The sequence below is a fragment of the Scyliorhinus torazame genome, chromosome 17 (assembly GCF_047496885.1).
Source record: "Scyliorhinus torazame isolate Kashiwa2021f chromosome 17, sScyTor2.1, whole genome shotgun sequence".
Classification (NCBI taxonomy): Eukaryota; Metazoa; Chordata; class Chondrichthyes; order Carcharhiniformes; family Scyliorhinidae; genus Scyliorhinus; species Scyliorhinus torazame.
In genome coordinates, this window is record NC_092723.1 from 57,769,235 (window position 1) to 57,788,043 (window position 18,809).

Here is an 18,809-nt window from a genome sequence, read left to right on the forward strand (position 1 = left end):
GCTCGAGTTTCAGAACTGGAGCAGCGGCTGGAGACACTGTGGAGCATCCGCGAGTCAGAGAGCATCGTGGATAGCACGTATAGAGAGGTGGTCACACCGCAGGCTCAAGCTCCACAGGCAGGAAGGGAATGGGTGACCACCAGACAGAGCAAGAGAGCGAGGTAGGTAGTGCAGGAATCTCCTGTGGCCATTTCCCTGCAGAACAGATATATCACTTTGGATACTGTTGAGGGGACTGGCCTCTCAGGGGAAAACAGCAACAGCCAAACTCGTCGCACCACGGTTGGTTCTGCTGCAGAGGGGAGAGGTGATAAGTGTGACAGTGCAATAGTTATAGGGGATTCAATTGTAAGGGGAATAGACAGGCGTTTCTGTGGCCGCAAACGAGACTCCAAGGAAAATGGAGGCTGGAGCACCAGTGGAGGCCGCATTGCTTACGGCTCAAGAAATAACTAAGGTGATGGCTGCGGAATTCGAAAGGCAGTTTACAAAATACATGGAGACAATGAGGAAGGAGATGAGAGAGGTTTTGAGTGCGCTGGTGGAGGAGGCGATTTCCCCGGTGATGACGGCGGTGGCGTGCGCAGTGGCGGAGGTGCGAGAGCAAGGGGAGGCGCTGAAGGAAGTGGAGGAGACATTATTGCAGCACGGTGATCAACTTGCCTCGTGGACATTAACAAGGATCTACGAGGAAAAATGGAAGACCTGGAAAACAGATCCAGGCGACAGAATTTGAGGATTGTCGGGCTGCCCGAAGGAGTTGAAGGGCCGAGGCCGATTGAGTATTTTGCCGCGATGCTGGCGAAACTATTGGGGGAGGGGGAGGATCCCTCCCGATATGAACTGGATCGGGCTCATCGGTCGTGGAGGCCTGTACCAATGGAGTACCAATGGCGAGTGAGCCGCCAAGGGCAATGACTCTGTGCTTCCGTAGGTACAGTGTGAAGGAGAAGGTCCTGTGCTGGGACATCGGAGCCTGGCAGAACAGGGTCCGAGTCGTCTAGCCGGGGTGGAAAGTTGGGGGGAAGGAACCGAGGTTGGGGGGAGGGGTTTTACAAGAGGCAGTGGACGGGAGGAGTTGGAGACTGGGGGTGGGGGGGTGGGGGGTGTGTACAACTCTTGGGCATCATGTACGGTACTCTTTCAGAGGTTGGATGGCGTTGAGTGTAGGGGGGGGCGGGGAGTGGACTCTATAGGTCAATGGTGATCATGGGCGGTCCCGGACTCCTTTTTCTTTTTCTCCTTTGTTTTTTGTTGCCACCGTGGGAGGGTTTGTTTTATTGGATGCATATATTGACAGGTGGGCCGCTGTTTGGGGTGGTAGGAGGATGGGATCGTTGGTATTGTTAAGGGGATTGATTTTGTGTTTGTTACCGTTTACTGTTTGTGGGTGGGGTGTAAATTTGGAAGGAAAATGTGAAAATGGAGAATAAAAACACTAAAAAAAAAATAGCAGAAGATGTCAAGACAACCACTGTTGGAAACTTGCAGTTCCGTCTAATTTCCGAGTGCTCAAATGAGGAAGAGTACCCTGGCTGGGACTTCAGCTCTGAACTGTTGCCTCTCTGTGCAGAACAGGTTTGTCCATTTTTGGTGGAGGTGCCGGAAAGCCCTCATTGATCAGACCAGCCAACTACTCCGATGGTTACCATGATGTCTCCAGTGGAGGATAAACAAGGGAGTGATCAAGAGCTAGAAGAGCCTCAACCTGCGGATGAGGTCAACACTCTGTCCACCACAGAGCAAACGCTGCAAACCCACCCCACCCCCCCCCCCCACCCCCCCCACCCCCCACAGCCAGCTTGACGATGCTGCAACCAAATAGCAGCCGTCCTTTGCCAACAGAACAGCATACAACCAAACACAAAGGTGAACTTACTTTAAACACGATGTGGAGATGCCGGCGTTGGACTGGGCTGAGCACAGTAAGAAGTCTTACAACACCAGGTTAAAGTCCAACAGGTGCTCTGAAAGCTAGTGTTTGAAACAAACCTGTTGGACATTAACCTGGTGTTGTAAGACTTCTTACTGTTACTTTAAACAATTACACACATCGTAACGGGAATGGCCACCTTCTGTCACAGCGGACATCGCAACGACCCACATGATAATTAAGAAAGAGGAAATAAACAACACGGAGACGAGCACAAAGTCCGTCCACTCTGCAGGAAATGGAGCGGAACAACAACCACCTATCACCACAACTGCTGGGCCAGCAAAGAGTTGTTCAATCCCAATGAATGGAAAGAGGATGAAAGATATGCAGATGGCAGAACAGCGTCCAAATCAACAGTTTACCTTCAATGACAGAACCTACCACACTGACAGGGGTGTGAACGAGATATGGGAAGGTGATAAGGCCTCCAGTCTGTCTGTACCTATGAACTCAGAGACTTGAAGGGGGTGGGGTGGGGGGAATGGAGTAGTAATAACAATGAAAATGCAAGGGGTAATCTAAAATATTTTGAAATACATTGGCTAGACTTGGGGGTGTAGTATAAAGTTCTGGCAGATCTAGCGTACACATGGGACTGAGTACAGTTCTGCCCAGATTGTGATCTAAGAGAACACATGACCCACATGGGGCAGGCAATCTAGTGTTGGACAGAGCAGTGTGTGTCATAATATACACCAGTATATCATGGTGCAGACACACACTGATGGACACACAGTGGGACCAATCAACGTACACAACACCGCAGCCAATTACCAGTGAGAGCACACGCACTATAAAGACAGGGGACATCAGAGTTCCCGCTCATTCGAGTAGCAGCCAGCTAGGAGGACAGAGCTCACAGCCTGCAACACAGACATTTACCATGTGCTGAGTGCATCAACTGGTTAGGACAAGGCAAAGGTCTTTAGTTAAAGCTGGTATCGTATTTACCAACAGTTCAAGTATGTTTAAATAGTTAACCTGTTAATAAAATAGTGTTGCACTACTTCAAGTGTTGGTGACCTGTATGTGATCCAGAACACCCAACATATCAGTGTGTATAAGGAAGCATGGAGCCAACTCTGAGCTTGAATCCTTTACTATATATATGCATATAGCTCTAGTAGTTAAGAAATACATAGTTAACCAATGAAGACTTAATTAAGATCCAACAAACAGCATCCAATGCCCTACAACTGTGCAATTTGCTGCATTACAACGATGACTACACTTTATTGGTTGTAAAGCATTTTGGAATGCCATGACTGTTGCTATATAAATGTAAATCTTTCCTTTGTAATTTTAATTCCCCGCACGGCAGTGGACTCTCGCTGACTGTTCACTCTCGGCTCTCAATCATTGACGTACCCCCCCCCCCCCCCACCCCGTGGACACAACATGTGCCCGCATTGAGGGAGACGGCAGACAGAGCCGGTCACTTGGTTATCCCTGTATCCGGAAATTAACAGATCGAAGTGAAAGCACAAAAGACGTACGGCGTGGTTTGTGCCCACGGAGGCAATTCTCTAATCTTTAGGGTGTGGAATAAATATGTTCTTTCCGCCTCGGAGGAAGCCACCCCCCAGCGGCCGACTGTGTGCGGTTAGGTTTCACTGTGAAGAATGCAGACTCCGCCCCGGAATTATGTACCCAGTTAGAGGGAAACTGCAGACTAATGTGACAGGAACCACAGAAGGAGACAAACGCATGTCAGCCTGTCTTCAGGTCTGCAGTTTAACTGGCCTCAGGGCAGAGAGGGTGCAGCCGCTCTCCTGTCCCCACCCTCAGTGTCATCTAGTCCAGGACCCTTCACAAAGTCTTTCTGGCTCCCTCCCGGATAAAAAGGCATCCATCAGCAACTGGGGACACAGCTACTGTCTCATTCCTTCCCGGAACTCTTAAATATCCCCCTCGTCTTCAACCAGCCTGGGCATCAAGTCACAGGAACAGGCGTAGCTCTCAGGTAGGAAGAAAGAAAGTTTTGTTTTTGTTACACTCACTCTCCTGAAGGATTATTTGTGCAGACACTTTGGGGGGGAGGGACAGGAGAGGACCCAAGAACTGACGGTTCCGTTCAATTGCAGCAAATGTTAGCAGGAGGTAAACTATTACTCCTCTCCAAACCACACTTTCGAACTATATTTAAGGGCGTTCTGTCAACAAATCCATTAGGTTGGTTACCACGATGCGATCCTGAATATATATCCTTTCGTTTAAAAAACATTGCATTGTTTTGTTAAACATTCGGAAGTAAAATAGGAGCCCTGTGGCTTAGTTTACTGTGCAGCTTTCATTCTATTTTTTGTGCTTTACCTGGATTAAGAACCGGGACAATTTTAACTTGGAGCGTGTGGGGTGGAGAGGAGGGAGGAGTTAAAATCGGCGAGGGAAGTTGCTTCACACAAGCTTTTAACTGAGGCAATTTAATTTGGCTGGGTTAGTTTCTCCTCCAGACACCAGTTAACAATGTTTTAAATATGTTAACTCATTGACTGAAAAGTGTGAGGTGATACACTTTGGAAGGAGTAATTTAACAAGGGAGTATACTGTCAAAGGTCTGACACTGGGAAGTTCCGAAGAACAAAAGGTTTTTGTCCCTAGATCTCTGAAGGCAGAGAGCAGGTTAATAGGGTGGTGAAAAGGGCATATGGGACACTCGCGTTTATCAATCTTATCAATTGGGGCATCGATTACAAAACCAGGGAGGTCATGTTGGAATTGTATAGAACTTTGATGAGGCCACAGCTGGGGAGTGGTGTGTGCAATTCTGGTCACCAAATTGTAGGTGGATGTGATTGCACTGGAGGGGGTGCAGAGACAATTCACCAGGATTTTGCCTGGGATGGGACATGAAAGTTATGAAGAGAGGTTGGATAGGCTTGGGTTGTTTTCTCTAGAGCAGAGAAGACTGAGGGGCAACCTGTGTGGTAAACCACTGTTGCACCTGTATTAGGTGATGTAAGGTAGGACCTGTACTACAGGTTCGCCGGTAGTCCCTGCTTGCTGGCTCCGCCCAGTAGGCGGAGTATAAATATGCATGTCCTCCATTCAGCAGCCATTTCGCCAGCTGCTGTGGGAGGCCACACATCTCAGAGCAATAAAGCCCCAGTTGTATCCAACTCTAGTCTTTGTTCAATTGATTGTGCCTCAATTTATTGCTCTAAGACTTTCTAAAAGATGGACCTCCGAATCAAACCAGATCGCCTGCAGCTGGATCTGCAATCAAGCGATGCCAAAAAGGACTTTAATCACTGGCTAGCTTGCTTCGAGGCGTACATCAACTCAGCGACCACCCCTGTTCGGGAGGCTCAGAAGATACAGATCCTGTACTCCAGGTTGAGCTCCAACATGTTTCCGCTGATCCAGGCCCCGAACTACGCCAACGCCATGGCGCTTCTCAAAGAAAATTGCGCACACAAAAAGAAAACGCTCTTCGCCAGGCACGTACTCGCCACTCGCTCTCAACTCCCTGGTGAGTCCATAGAAGACTTCTGGCGGGCCCTAATCCTACTCGTCTGGGACTGTGACTGTCAGGCCGCTACGGCCACCGAACATTCCAACCTCCTTATGCGGGACGCGTTCGTTACGGGGATTGGGTCGGACCTCATGTGCCAAAGACTGTTAGAAAATCAACCTAGCTGAAACAAAGAAGCTAGCGTTCTCCATGATGGTTGCCTCACGTAACATTCAGGCCTACCCCACCAGCCACGCAGCCCACCCCTCCTACGCCTCGTGGACCCCACAGACGGCCGCCCCAGCGGGGGCCTTACCCAGCCAGTACGCCTGCGCCACACGCCAGCCCGCGCACCCCGGGGGTCCCCGATGTTACTTCTGCGACTAGCAGAAGCACCCTTGCCAACGCTGCCCGGCCCGTGCCGCCCTTTGCAAGGCTTGCGGCAAAAAGGGGCACTTCGCCGCGGTGTGCCAGGCCCGCGCAGTCGCCGCTGTCGCCCCCACCACCCCTAGCCTACACACAATGGCCGCTGCCATCTTCACCTCCCTGGACCACGTGCGGCCAGTGGGCGCCGCCATCTTCACCTCCCGGGGCCACGCGCGGCCAGTGGGCACCGCCATCGTCTCCCCGTCAGTCCACGTGCAGCCCATGGGTGCCGCCATCTTGTCCACCCCCGCAACGTGCGGCCCATGGGCTCTGCCATTTTGTCCCCCACAGGATCTTCAGGCGCCGCCATCTTGTCTCCCCAGGACCTGGGACCCCAGGCTCTCCATCATCCGACGTCAGCGACGACCGACCGCGACTCGCCTCAGTGACGATTGACCAGTCTGCACCGCATTGACCAGTGTGAAAATCAACGGCCACGTCACCTCTTGCCTGCTGGACTCTGGGAGCACCGAAAGCTTCATACTTGGATATGGTAAGGCGCTACTCCCTCGCGGTACACCACGCCAACCAAAGAATTTCCCTGGCCTCCTCCGGATCCTATTCCGTCGCGATCCGGGGGTTCTGCATGGTCACACTCATGATCCAGGGCGTAGAATTCAGCGGCTTCCGCCTCTACATCCTCCCTAACCTCTGCGCTGCCCTACTACTCGGCCTGGACGTCTGGTGTAAACTCCAGAGCCTAACGCTCAAATTCGGCGGGCCCTTGCCACCCCTCACTGTGCGACCTCGCGACCCTAAAGGTCGATCCGCCTTCCCTCTTTGCCAATCTAACCCTGGATTGCAAACCCGTCGCCACCAGGAGCAGACAGTACAGCACCCAGGACAGGACCTTCATCAGGTCCGAGGTTCAGTGGCTGCTTCGGGAAGGCATTATCGAGGCCAGTAACAGCTTCTGGAGAGCCCAAGTGGTAGTCATTAAAACTGGGGAGAAACACAATGGTCGTGGACTACAGCCAGACCATCAGTTGGTACATGCAGCTCGACGCGTACCCCCTCCCACGCATATCTGATAGGGTCAATCAGATTGCACAGTACTGGGTTTTCTCAACGGTAGACCTCACACCTGCCTACCACCAGCTCCCCATCGGTAAATCAGACCGTCCATACACCGCTTTCGAGGCAGACGGTCGTCTCTATCACTGCCTCAGGGTTCCCTGCGGCGTCACTAACGGGGTCTTGGTCTTCCAAAGGGAGGTGGATTGAATGGTCGACCGGTACGGTTTGCGGGCCACCTTCCCGTACATAGACAACGTCACCATCTGCAGCCATGACCAGCAGGATCACTATGCCAGCCTTGTCAAATTTCTCCACACCGCCACTCTCCTCAACCTCACCTACAACCAGGAGAAGTGAGTGTTTAGCACGACCCGCTTAGCCATACCCGGCTATGTGGTCCAGAACGGAGTTCTGGGGCCCAATCCCGACCGCATGCGCCCCCCTCATAGAGCTTCCCCTCACCCACTGCCCCAAGGCCCTCAAACGCTGCCTGGGGTTCTTCTCATACTATGCCCAGTGGGTCCCACCCAAACTATGCGGACAAGGCCCGCCCACTCATTCAGTCCACCCATTTTCCCCCGACGGCCGAGGCACAACAGGCCTTCGCCCGTATCAGAGCCGATATCGCCAAGGCCGGGATGCACGCAGTAGATGACACTGCCCTTTCAAGTAGAGAGCGACGCATCGGACGTCGCCCTAGCCGCCACCCTCAATCAGGCAGGCAGACCTGTGGCATTCTTTTCCCGCACCCTTCATGCCTCAGAAATTCGGCACTCATCCGTCGAAAAAGAGGCCCAAGCTATCGTTGAAGCTGTGCGGCATTGGAGGCATTAACTGGCCAGCAGGAGATTCACCCTCCTCACTGACCAACGGTTGGTTGCCTTCATGTTCAATAACACACAGCGGGGCAAGATCAAAAACGATAAAATCTTGCAGTGGAGGATCGAGCTCTCCACCTACAATTATGAGATTTTGTATCGCTCCAGCAAACTCAACGAGCCCCCAGGCGCCCTATCCCGAGGTACATGTGCCAGTGCACAAGTAGACCGACTCCGGACCCTGCACAACCGCCTTTGTCACCCGGGAGTCACATGGTTGTACCATTTCATAAAGGCCTGTAACCTGCCCTACTCCGTCGAGGAAGTGCGGACAATCACCAGGGACTGCCAGGTCTGTGCGGAGTGCAAGCCGCACTTCTACCAGCCAGACCGTGCACGCCTGGTGAAGGCCTCCCGCCCCTTTGAATGCCTCAGCGTGGATTTCAAAGGGCCCCTCCCCTCCACCGACCGAAACACGTATATTCTCAGTGTGGTCGATGAGTACTCCAGGTTCCCCTTCGCCATCCCATGCCCCGACATGACATCTGCCATCGTCATCAAAGCCCTAAACACTATCTTCGCTCTGTTCGGTTTCCCCGCCTATATCCACAGTGACAGGGGATCCTCATTCATGAGCGATGAGCTGCGTCAGTTCCTGCTCAGCAGGGGTATCTCCTCCAACAGTACGACCAGCTATAACCCTGGGGAAACGGGCAGGTAGAGAGGGAGAATGGGACAGTATGGAGGGCCGTTCAACTGGCTCTACGGTCCAGGAACCTCCCAGCCTCTCGCTGGCAGGAGGTCCTCCCTGATGCACTCCACTCCATTCGGTCACTGCTGTGCACCGCTACTAATAACACACCTCATGAACGTCTTTTTGCCTTCCCCAGGAAGTCCACATCCGGGGTGTCACTCCCGACTTAGCTCCAGGACCAGTCCTGCTCCGCAGGCACCTCCGCCTCCACAAGGCGGATCCGTTGGTGGAAAGGGTGCAATTGCTCCATGCCAACCGCAGTATGCCTACCCTGACGGCCGCCAAGATACTGTCTCCCTCAGGGACCTGGCACCAGCAGATTGCGCACACACACACACCTCTCCGGCCCAGTGCCACCCCCCCCCCCCCCCACAGGTGCTCCCAGCATTAACCCCACCAGGACCATCCGTCCTTCCCCTGCCCACGACTGAGGATGAAGAGGATTTCGGCATGCTCCCGGAGTCACTGAACATCAGGCCAGTATCGACATCGCTGCCACCGCTACGTCGCTCCCAACGGAATATCAAGGCACCGGACCGGTTAAATCTCTTTCCAAAAACATTTTTTTTCTGATCAAATATTGTAAATATAAATTCATTGCTGTATATAGTTCTCCACCACCTCCGCCGGACTCAATTTTAACAGGGGGTGAATGTGGTAAACCACTGTTGCACCTATATTAGGTGATGTAAGGTACGACCTGCACTTCAGGTTCACCGGTTGTCCCTGCCTGCTGGCTCCGCACAGTAGGCGGAGTATAAATATGCGTGTCCTCCATTCAGCAGCAATTTCGCCAGCTACTGTGGGAGGCCACACATCTTAGAGCAATAAAGCCTCCGTTGTATCCAACTCTAGTCTTTGTTCAATTGATTGTGCCTCAATCTGATTGAGGTGTACAAGATTATGAGCGGCATTGACAGGGTGGATTGGGAACAGCTGTTCCCCTTATTGAAAGGTCAGTTACAAGCGGACACAAGTTCAAAGTGAGGGGTGGTAGGATTAGGGGGGCTTTGAGGAAAAACGTTTTTACCAGAGAGTGGTGATGGTCTGGAATGCACTGCCTGGGAGGGTGGTGGAGGCGGGGTGCCTCATATTCTTTAACAAGTACCCGGATGAATACTTGGCACGCCATAACATTCAAGGCTATGGGACAACTGCTGGCAAGTGGGATCAGGTAGGCATGGCATTGAGGGTAAAGTGGTAGCATGGGTAGAGGATTGGTTAACTAACAGAAAGCAGAGAGTGGGGATAAATGGGTGTTTCTCTGGTTGGCAACCTGTAACTACTGGGGTCCCTCAAGGATCAGTGTTGGGCCCGCAGTTGTTCACAATTTACATAGATGATTTGGAGTTGGGGACCAAGTGCAATGTGGCAAAGTTTGCAGGTGATACTAAGATGAGTGGTAAAGCAAAAAGTGCAGAGGATACCGGAAGTCTGCAGCGGGATTTGGATAGGTTAGGTGAATGGGCTAGGGTCTGGCAGATGGAATTCAATGTTGCCAAGTGTGAGGCTATCCATTTTGGGAGGAATAACAGCAGAATGGATTATTATTTAAACGGTAAGATGTTAAAACATGCTGCTGTGCAGAGGGACCTGGGTGTGTTGGTGCACGAGTCGCAAAAAGTTGGTGTGCAGGTGCAACAGGTGATTAAGAAGGCTAATCGAGTTTTGTCTTTCATTGCTAGAGGGATGGAGTTCAAGACTAGGGAGGTCATGCTGCAATTGTATAGGGTGTTGGTGAGGCCACATCTGGAGTATTGTGTTCAGTTTTGGTCTCCTTACCTGAGAAAGGACATTGGCACTGGAGGGAGTGCAGAGGAGATTCATTAGGTTGATCCCAGAGTTGAGGGGATTAGATTATGACGAGAGGTTGAGTAGACTGGGACTGTACTCATTGGAGTTTAGAAGGATGCGGGGGATCTTATTGAAACATACAAAATTATGAAGGGAACAGATAGGATAGATGCGGGCAGGTTGTTTCCACTGGTTGGGGAAAGCAAAACTAGGGGGCATAGCCTCAAAATAAGGGGAAGTAGATTTAGGACCGAGTTTAGGAGGAACTTCTTCACCCAAAGGGTTGTGAATCTCTGGAATTCCTTGCCCAATGAAGCAGTTGAGGCTCCTTCTTTAAACGTTTTTAAGAAAAAGATAGATACCTTTCTAAAGAATAAAGGGATTCGGGGATATGGTGTACGAGCCGGAGTGTGGAGCTGAGTCCACAAAGATCAGCCATGATCTCATTGAATGGCGGAGCAGGCTCGAGGGGCCAGATGGCCTACCCCTGTTCCTAGTTCTTATGTCAGAGCATTTCATGTGTCGGTGCAGACTCGATGGGCCAAAGAACCTGTTCTGAGCTGTAGTATTCTGATTCTGTGACTGCAGTGACATTTCAATCTGTATTTAAATATCAACGCACATGCATCGGGTTTCCTCGACTTTCTGAAATTCGGCATTGAGACCAAGAGCTAATGATTCATGGAGTTCATTTAAGAGCCAGACAGGTGCAACACCAAATAACAGCTCAGTCCTTCATGCCCCCACCCCGTAAAGAATATGTTCAGAATATGTGTGGGGAGAGGCTAATTTCTGACCAATGAGTTGACACTCAAGATCAGAATAGGTGACAACATGTCTGCCTTAGATTGAACTTTGGATGAGGAATAAGATGAGCAACAGCATCAGCAAAGCCTACCATGGAGAGGCCTTGTAGGTGGTGAGCGAGGGAAGGTATAGGGTGCCAAGCTCACAAGAAGTGCTACCCATTAAACAGGCTGTACATTCCTGTGGTTCAGCTTCCTTTACCTCTCTGAAGAGTACTGCTTAATGAGTGTTGCATGACATGAAAGAGACCAGTACCAACAACATTTTGTGCTTCCTCATTCTTTTAGGACATGATCAGAGAGCAATCCAGAATCTCCCAATGACTGCACAAAATTACATAATGGACAAAATGTCTGGATTGCTGGCCTGTGCTGGGACTTTGCCTGGTCCAAGGAGAGGATCCAGAACAGCAAAGGCCCCCCCCCCCCCCCCCCAAAAAAAAAAAGCCCTGACCCCCATCGCTGAATGGGCTAACCGTCTGATTACTAGGGCATGCTTGTCCGATCCAGAGAGAGAAAAATAATTTATGACTCCCTGCAAGGGTGCCTCAAAATGGAGGTGCCATCTTGCTGTCTGTCTTCAGTCTTGGCAATGGCCAATGCTCTCTCTCAGTGGAGAGCCAGCCGCAGTCCACAATATACCTTGGATATACCCAACGATGGAAACACAGCCCTCCAGGGTAGAGAACTAGAAAGATTTGCAACCCTCTGTGTGAAGACATTTCTCCTCGTCCCAGTCTTGATGATTAGTGCCTTTTCCTGTGACTGTACTGTCATGTTCCAGATTTCCCAGCCAGGGGAAACCACCTCTATGTCTACACTGTCAAGCCGCCCACCCATTATCTAGACATAGTTTGGACAAGTACTAAAAATAAACATCGGATGGGATTTTCAGGTTCCGCCCACCCCGGCACCAGAAATTCCCACTCGAGGTCAACAGATCGTTGCCTTGTCCATCATGTTTACCATCCCATCTGCGATGATTCGCATGGTGGGTGGGACCAGAAAATTTAGGCCAAAGAGTTAACAGACATCCCAGAAAGCCAGTTGCAGGATAGAAGTCTTTAAGTCCAGAGTACGTGGAATCGCACAATAAAAAGATCATAGTTTTTTGGGGTTCGAGGGAAGAGCCAAAAGTGCAGCAGCAAATGATTGTCTGATCTTTATTTTACAGTTTCTTGTAGAGCAAAGAAAGCCGCACTTTAAGCGTGACGTGAAAGCTTAGAGGTGGGTGCACAAGCTCACCCCAGTACGTTGATCACATCCATTTACATGCAGACAAAGCCATTGTTGGATGGCTTTCGGGTAGGCACAGTGGTTAGCGCTGCTGTCTCACAGCGCCAAGGACCCGGGTTTGATTCAGAGATTTGGTTCGGCAACTGAGTTTGTACGTCCTCCCCGGTTCTGCAAGAGTTTACTCCAGTTTCCTCCCACAGTCCAAACGATGTGCAACTTGGGTGGATTGGCCCTGCTAAATTGGCCCTTATTGTACAAAGGTTAGATGTGATTATGGGGGCAAAGTTGGGGAGTGGGCCTGGTTGAGTGCTCTTTAGGAGGTTTGGTGCAAACTCAATGGGCCAAATGGCCTCCTTCTGCACTGTCGGAATTCTGTACGGTGACCAGCAATGAAGGTTACTAAATCAAGCTGGGAGGCAGTGAAATTCCCTTTGCACCATTAACATTTCTGCGAATAAAACAGTCAGTTTGGACACAAGTGGATTTTTCCACTAAAATTATTTCACACTCCAATCTTGTGTCAAGCTGCACTCAAGTTTAGAAGAAAATATTCTTCTCTCTGGAAGGGGAGGGGGGGAAAATAAAATTCTTCGCCACCTTCACCTTTTGACAATAATCCGTGTCTGAATAAATTAACATTTTTTTGTTTAGGGCCTGCAATGATGTGGCCTGATACACTTGTTTTTTATTTTCCTAACTTGCTTCTGGATTGTCTGTGCAGTTCACCTCTTGATAAACTAATTCAAAAATGTGGAGTGAATTTCTTGTCAGGTGATAAAGGAGAAAGATCCTGCTTATTCACCTGTGGTTTATAATGTATATAACATCTACATAGACCCTTTCTCTTTGCTGAATGTTAATGAACAAGTAATTAGCTCTTTGTTGTCCTTTCAGTCATTTAGTAAGTGCCAACCAAAATGTTTGTATAATCTGATGTGATTACCAAGGGAATTAATGTTTTAAAGAAACCAGACCCCTAGCATTTGAAGATGACTATAAACTGAAGCCTGCTGTGCTTATGTGTTTCTTATCGATGTAATAAAACAAACATAATTAGAGAGCGTAGTCTCTGTGCTGCAGAAATGCGTGACTGGATGGTTCCTGAATAAGTTGAGTATTTTTAACTGTTCACGGAATATCAACACACAATGTCCTTCTGTACAATAATTTAAGATGCTAATTGATAGGATGGACTTTGATTCATCCTAACCGTGAGAATCGGTGTGCAACTAGATGGCGAACTGGCACTTGAGGAAGAAAATACTTTTCACTACTGCCTGGCAGTCGACATTAGGGAGAAGTGGAACAGAAGTGATTACACCCCGAGGTATTGTAAAATGTCTGCTGTTTTCGAAGAGCAATTATGGAAGGCAATTTATGCACTGTCTGACAAAGGTATCTTTAACCATGGTATACAAAGGGCATTTATAAAAATTCATTCCTGGGATGTTGATTAGGCCAGCAGTTGTTGCCCATCCCCATTGCCCTTGAGGAGGTGGTGGTGAGACCTCTGCAGTCCATGTGGAAAGTAACCCCAAGTGCAATTAGTTAGAGAGTGTTAGGCCTTTGACCCATACGGATATAAGAAAGCGACGGCATAATCTTTATTAATGTCACACAAGAAGGCTTGCACTAGCGCTGCAATTAAGTTTTTGAGAGGGAATGTGACTTGAAGCGGAGCATGGAGGTGGCTATGTTCCCATGCACCTGCTGGCCCATTTCCCCAGGCAGGAGAGGTTGCGCTATTAGATAGTGCTGCCAAAGGAGGTTTGCAGAGCCGTTGCAGTGCAGCGGTGCAGGATGTAAATATTTAAGGTGGTGGATGGGGCATTGATTAAATGGCTTCTTTGTCCTGAATGCGTGTTGTTGGAGCTGCACTCCTCCAGGCAGGTGGAGCGTATTCCACCACATACCCTACCTTGTAGATGGTGAACAGGTTTTGGGGAGTCTGGAGGTGAGTTACTCTCCACAGAATATCCAGCATCTAACCTGTGTAGTCGCAGTATTAATGTGACTTCTCCAGTTTGTTTCTAGTCAATGGTAACCCCAAAGACTTTGAAATGGGAGATTCAGTGATGGTAATGCTGTTGAATAGGGGAGGGGAGGTGGTCAGGTTGTTCTCACTGGCACGAAAATTACTTGCCACTTATCAGCCCAAGCCTGAATGTTGTATGCAGTGTCAAAATGCTTCATTATCTGAGAAGCTCCAAATGGAACATCAGCGAACATTCCCACTTCTGATGTTATGATGGAGGGAAGTTCATTTATAGAGGAACTGAAGATGATTGGGCCTAAGGCATTACCTGACGAGCACCTCCAGCGACGTCCCAATACTGAGATGATTAACCTCCAGTAATCTCCATCATCTTCCTTTGTGTCAGGTATGAATCCAACCAGTGGAGAGTTTTCTCCCTGACACACTGACTCAAGTTTTGCTGGGGCTCTTTGATGCCAAACTCAGTCAAATGCTGCCTTGTTGCCAAGGGCAGTCATTCTCACCTCACTTCTGGCATTCAACTCCTTTTTGTCTGAACTGCGATGGACTACAATTCTGATGTCGCTGATCACTATCCTGATGTCGCTGATCACTAGCGCATCTCAATGATGCTCCGTTTTGAGCTGTTGGATCTGTTTTGCATCTATCCCATTTAGGCAATAGTAGTGCCACATGACATGATGGAGGATGTCCTTGGTGTGAAGATGGGGCTTTGCCTCTACCAGGACTCCATTCACCTGAGGAAGGAGCAGCGCTCCGAAAGCTAGTGACATCGAAACAAACCTGTTGGACTTTAACCTGGTGTTGTAAGACTTTGTACTGTGCTCTACCAGGACTGTGCAGTGGTTACTCCTCCCAGTACTATCAGAGGCAGGTAAATGAGTGAGGGTGAGGTTATTTATTCCATGTTGGTTCTCTGCAAGCCCAGTCTGTCAGCGCGAGTGTGTGTGCAAAGAAATCGTGGCTCTGCTCTGAAGGTGAGATGCTGGACGGCAGCAGAAATTTGGCAGCTCACGAAAGTTTATGATGTCGTCCTTGTGGAAGAATGCAATGCAGTATGTAAATTAGTCATTTTATTAATTTTCGAGATATTCACAGACCGTGCTGCTTATTTGCTTTCTAATTGTACCTGAAATGAAGAGGGTGGAAAATCCAGAAGGGAAAAGAGAGCAGTCCGATTTTGAGTTCAAAATATCTTTAGCCTCCAAGCAGCTGTGAAATAATTCGGAGACTTTCTCAGTCTATCGAACAAAAGAATGAAAAGAGGATATGTGCCGGGTGCCGTTTTTATAAAACTGCATTTGCTGCCAACGAGGTCCGTGCGCAGTTGTACTGTTTTACTCCGTGACATCATCGCGAGTGACTGAGATCAAAGGTCTTTATGCACTTTTTAGTGTGTGTAATCAGAAAGGAAAAACAAAGTTTCTCTGATTGTTTTAACATTCCTCTCTATCCACTAATTGTTTTTTTTAATGATAGGATTTGCTCACACTGCCTCTGGCCCATGATGCCATTGGTTTTCTGCACAGATCTGTATCGGTGGCCATCTTGGGTTGACAGGAGACACGGTGGGTGGGATTTTATGGCTCTTTCTGCTGGCGGGAGGGATCTTCTCGTCCCGCTGAAGTGACCCCGTCCCGTGGCTGGTCCCCCGATAGCCGGATGGGTGAGTCATGCTAAACGCTGTAGATACCGACAGGACCCAGGACCGGAAAATCCCCCCCCCCCCTCCCCCGTGGCTAGCAGGCACCACAGGACAATGGAAAATCCCACGCCCAGTTTCCGCTCAATACATTGACTCCTGTTGATGCAGGTTGATCCAGTAATTCATTCAAGCGTCAGACAGGTTTTTCACGTGTCATCATGCTGCTTCGCAATGTGAGACAGGACAGTCCCAATTGAGTTTCTCTTCAGATTGCTCATGCACAAACTTTGTAAAGGTGAAATAATGGAGCAAAAACAGGAACAGAAAGCTTTTTGTTTTTCTCCTTTTTATTAAATCAAGTATACCTGTGTCAAATGTAATGTTCCAACCAAATTCAGCAACAATAATACACGCAGACAGCATTTCACGTTGTCATCCTGGTCAATGTGTCCGTGTTTGCTGACAAAACAATTCATGTCCCCTCCTAATCACATTCCAAATTATGATGAGTTACCACTATATTGATTGGAATCTCTCTCACATTTGGGCGGGATTCTCTGTTTCAGAGATTAAGGGCTGGATTCTCTGTTTCAGTGGCTAAGTGCAGGCTCGAACGGAGAATTTGTGTGCATTTTACGACCCAAAAATTGGTGCTGACCCGTCACCAATTCCGGGACTGGTGAGGGGCGAGCAGCGATGTCTGGTGAAGCTCCCGCGCCGAGAATGGCCGGTTCCGTGGCCGTGCATGGCGACGACCTGCAGCGGCCGCGCTGTACGACCATGGCGCTGGCCGTGCGTGTTCCGATCTGCCATCTGCAACCCCACTGGACACCTTCCCCCAGCCCTCGTGGAAGCCCCTGAGGCCAGCGGCACGGATCCCGGCTGAGTGTGGCAGCGTTGGGCACAGTCCGTAGCCACCATGCCGGGTTCCCGGCCGCTGGGACCAAACGTGTCGGGAACTCGGCCCATCCTGAGCAGAGCATCGTGGGAGGGCCTGCAGATGATGTGCCAGCGCTATTGCAACGGTGTGCGCCGCATGACGAGATGAAGCCATTTCGGAGGGGGCGGCGCATGGCTGACACCCGGTGTCAAACCGACATTGGCACCGATTTGGGCGTCGGGAATGGATTCTCCGCCTGATCGGCGATTACGATATCGCCGTTGGGCAACGGAGAATCCTGCCCTAAGGGTTGACGCCGGGACAGAATTGGTGGACCTCTACGACAGCAAAATTGGCGCCGGTCCCGGAGCAATTCTGAAACTGTTATGGGCTAGCACCGGCATCACGTGGAACGCTAGCGGTTCCAATGAAAAATGGTGTTGGACTCACCAGGGTCGGGATTGGCACTCGAGAGGCTGACCAGCTGCCGCGGCATATCAGCACTCCACTCCCCACACATACTCCTCCCAGCCAACAAGATGGCACTGGTTGTGCGAGGGTGTGCCCATCTAGTTGATGGGTTGGCTGGGGCCAGAGGGTACCCTAGGAGGCTGGCTTGGGGGACACCCATACGACCTGTGGTACTAAGTTCACAGTGGGCAGTCAGCAGCGTGCATGGCTGCCTTGCAGGCTGCGGCAATGGTATTCTGTGCCCGTCCCACAGCCCACCTCCTGGCTGCCCCCACCCCCCCCCCCCGGTCCTGGCAATACCCCCCCCTGTATTGTGGCACAACTGTCGGCACACTTGACAGTGTTGGACACTCTTTGTACCCCATCTCTCTCCCTTAGCAGCTAGATTTCTAAAACCACAAATGAAACTCGCCGTCGGTAATTGGCGGAGTAGCGCGGGAGCCCCCGACAATACCTGGTCAGGCCTTTAATGATATGCCAGTGGCGTTTACGGGGCTTGGTTCTCCACCCCGCCACACCACTTTTCAGCTTCGACCCGCTGGTGGGATTCTCCGTTACGCCGGATGGTCAATGGGGTTTCCCATCATGGGGCAGCCACATGCCGTCGGGAAACCCCGGGCGCCGGCAAAACGGAGAATCACGCCCACTGTCTGTGCAGAGTAGAATGCATTGACTCCACTGCCGAAGCACCAAAGTAAGGCCTTCTGCCAGGCACCCGGCACCGCCCACCATTTTCACGCAGCGTGATTCTCTGCCCAATTGCAATTCTCGATTCCAGCGCGAGCCGACAGAGAATCCCGCCCATTATCTCTCCCTCTCCTCTCCCCCTCCCCCCTCGATCTCTCCCTCTCCCCCCTCGATCTCTCCCTCTCCCCCCTCGATCTCTCCCTCTCCCCCCTCGATCTCTCCCTCTCCCCCCTCGATCTCTCCCTCTCCCCCCTCGATCACTCCCTCTCCCCCCTCGATCACTCTCCCCCCTCGATCACTCCCTCTCCCCCTCGATCACTCCCTCTCCCCCCTCGATCACTCCCTCTCCCCCCTCGATCACTCTCCCTCTCCCCCCTCGATCACTCCCTCTCCCCCCTCGATCACTCCCTCTCCCCCCTCGATCACTCCCTCTCCCCCCTCGATCACTCCCTCTCCCCCCTCGATCACTCCCTCTCCCCCCTCGATCTCTCCCTCTCCCCCCTCGATCTCTCCCTCTCCCCCCTCGATCTCTCCCTCTCCCCCCTCGATCTCTCCCTCTCCCCCCTCGATCTCTCCCTCTCCCCCCTCGATCTCTCCCTCTCCCCCCTCGATCTCTCCCTCTCCCCCCTCGATCTCTCCCTCTCCCCCCTCGATCTCTCCCTCTCCCCCCTCGATCTCTCCCTCTCCCCCCTCGATCTCTCCCTCTCCCCCTCGATCTCTCCCTCTCCCCCCTCGATCTCTCCCTCTCCCCCCTCGATCTCTCCCTCTCCCCCCTCGATCTCTCCCTCTCCCCCCTCGATCTCTCCCTCTCCCCCCTCGATCTCTCCCTCTCCCCCCTCGATCTCTCCCTCTCCCCCCTCGATCTCTCCCTCTCCCCCCTCGATCTCTC

The 18,809-nt window shown here is 50.9% G+C and overlaps 1 protein-coding gene across 3 annotated transcripts in view; it reads left to right on the plus strand.

The window, feature by feature from the left end:
• LOC140393884 (alpha-1,3-mannosyl-glycoprotein 4-beta-N-acetylglucosaminyltransferase C-like) overlaps positions 1-18,809 on the plus strand; it is a 241,478-nt gene that overhangs the window by 99,788 nt on the left and 122,881 nt on the right. The window contains exon 1 of one of the 3 annotated variants that reach the window (XM_072480458.1): positions 3,432-3,899. The exons of the other annotated variants lie outside the window; for them this stretch is intronic. The gene's annotated coding sequence lies outside the window, so the exon portion shown is untranslated. Of the gene's footprint in view, positions 1-3,431; positions 3,900-18,809 lie in introns of those variants that run through there. 3 annotated transcript variants of the gene reach the window in all.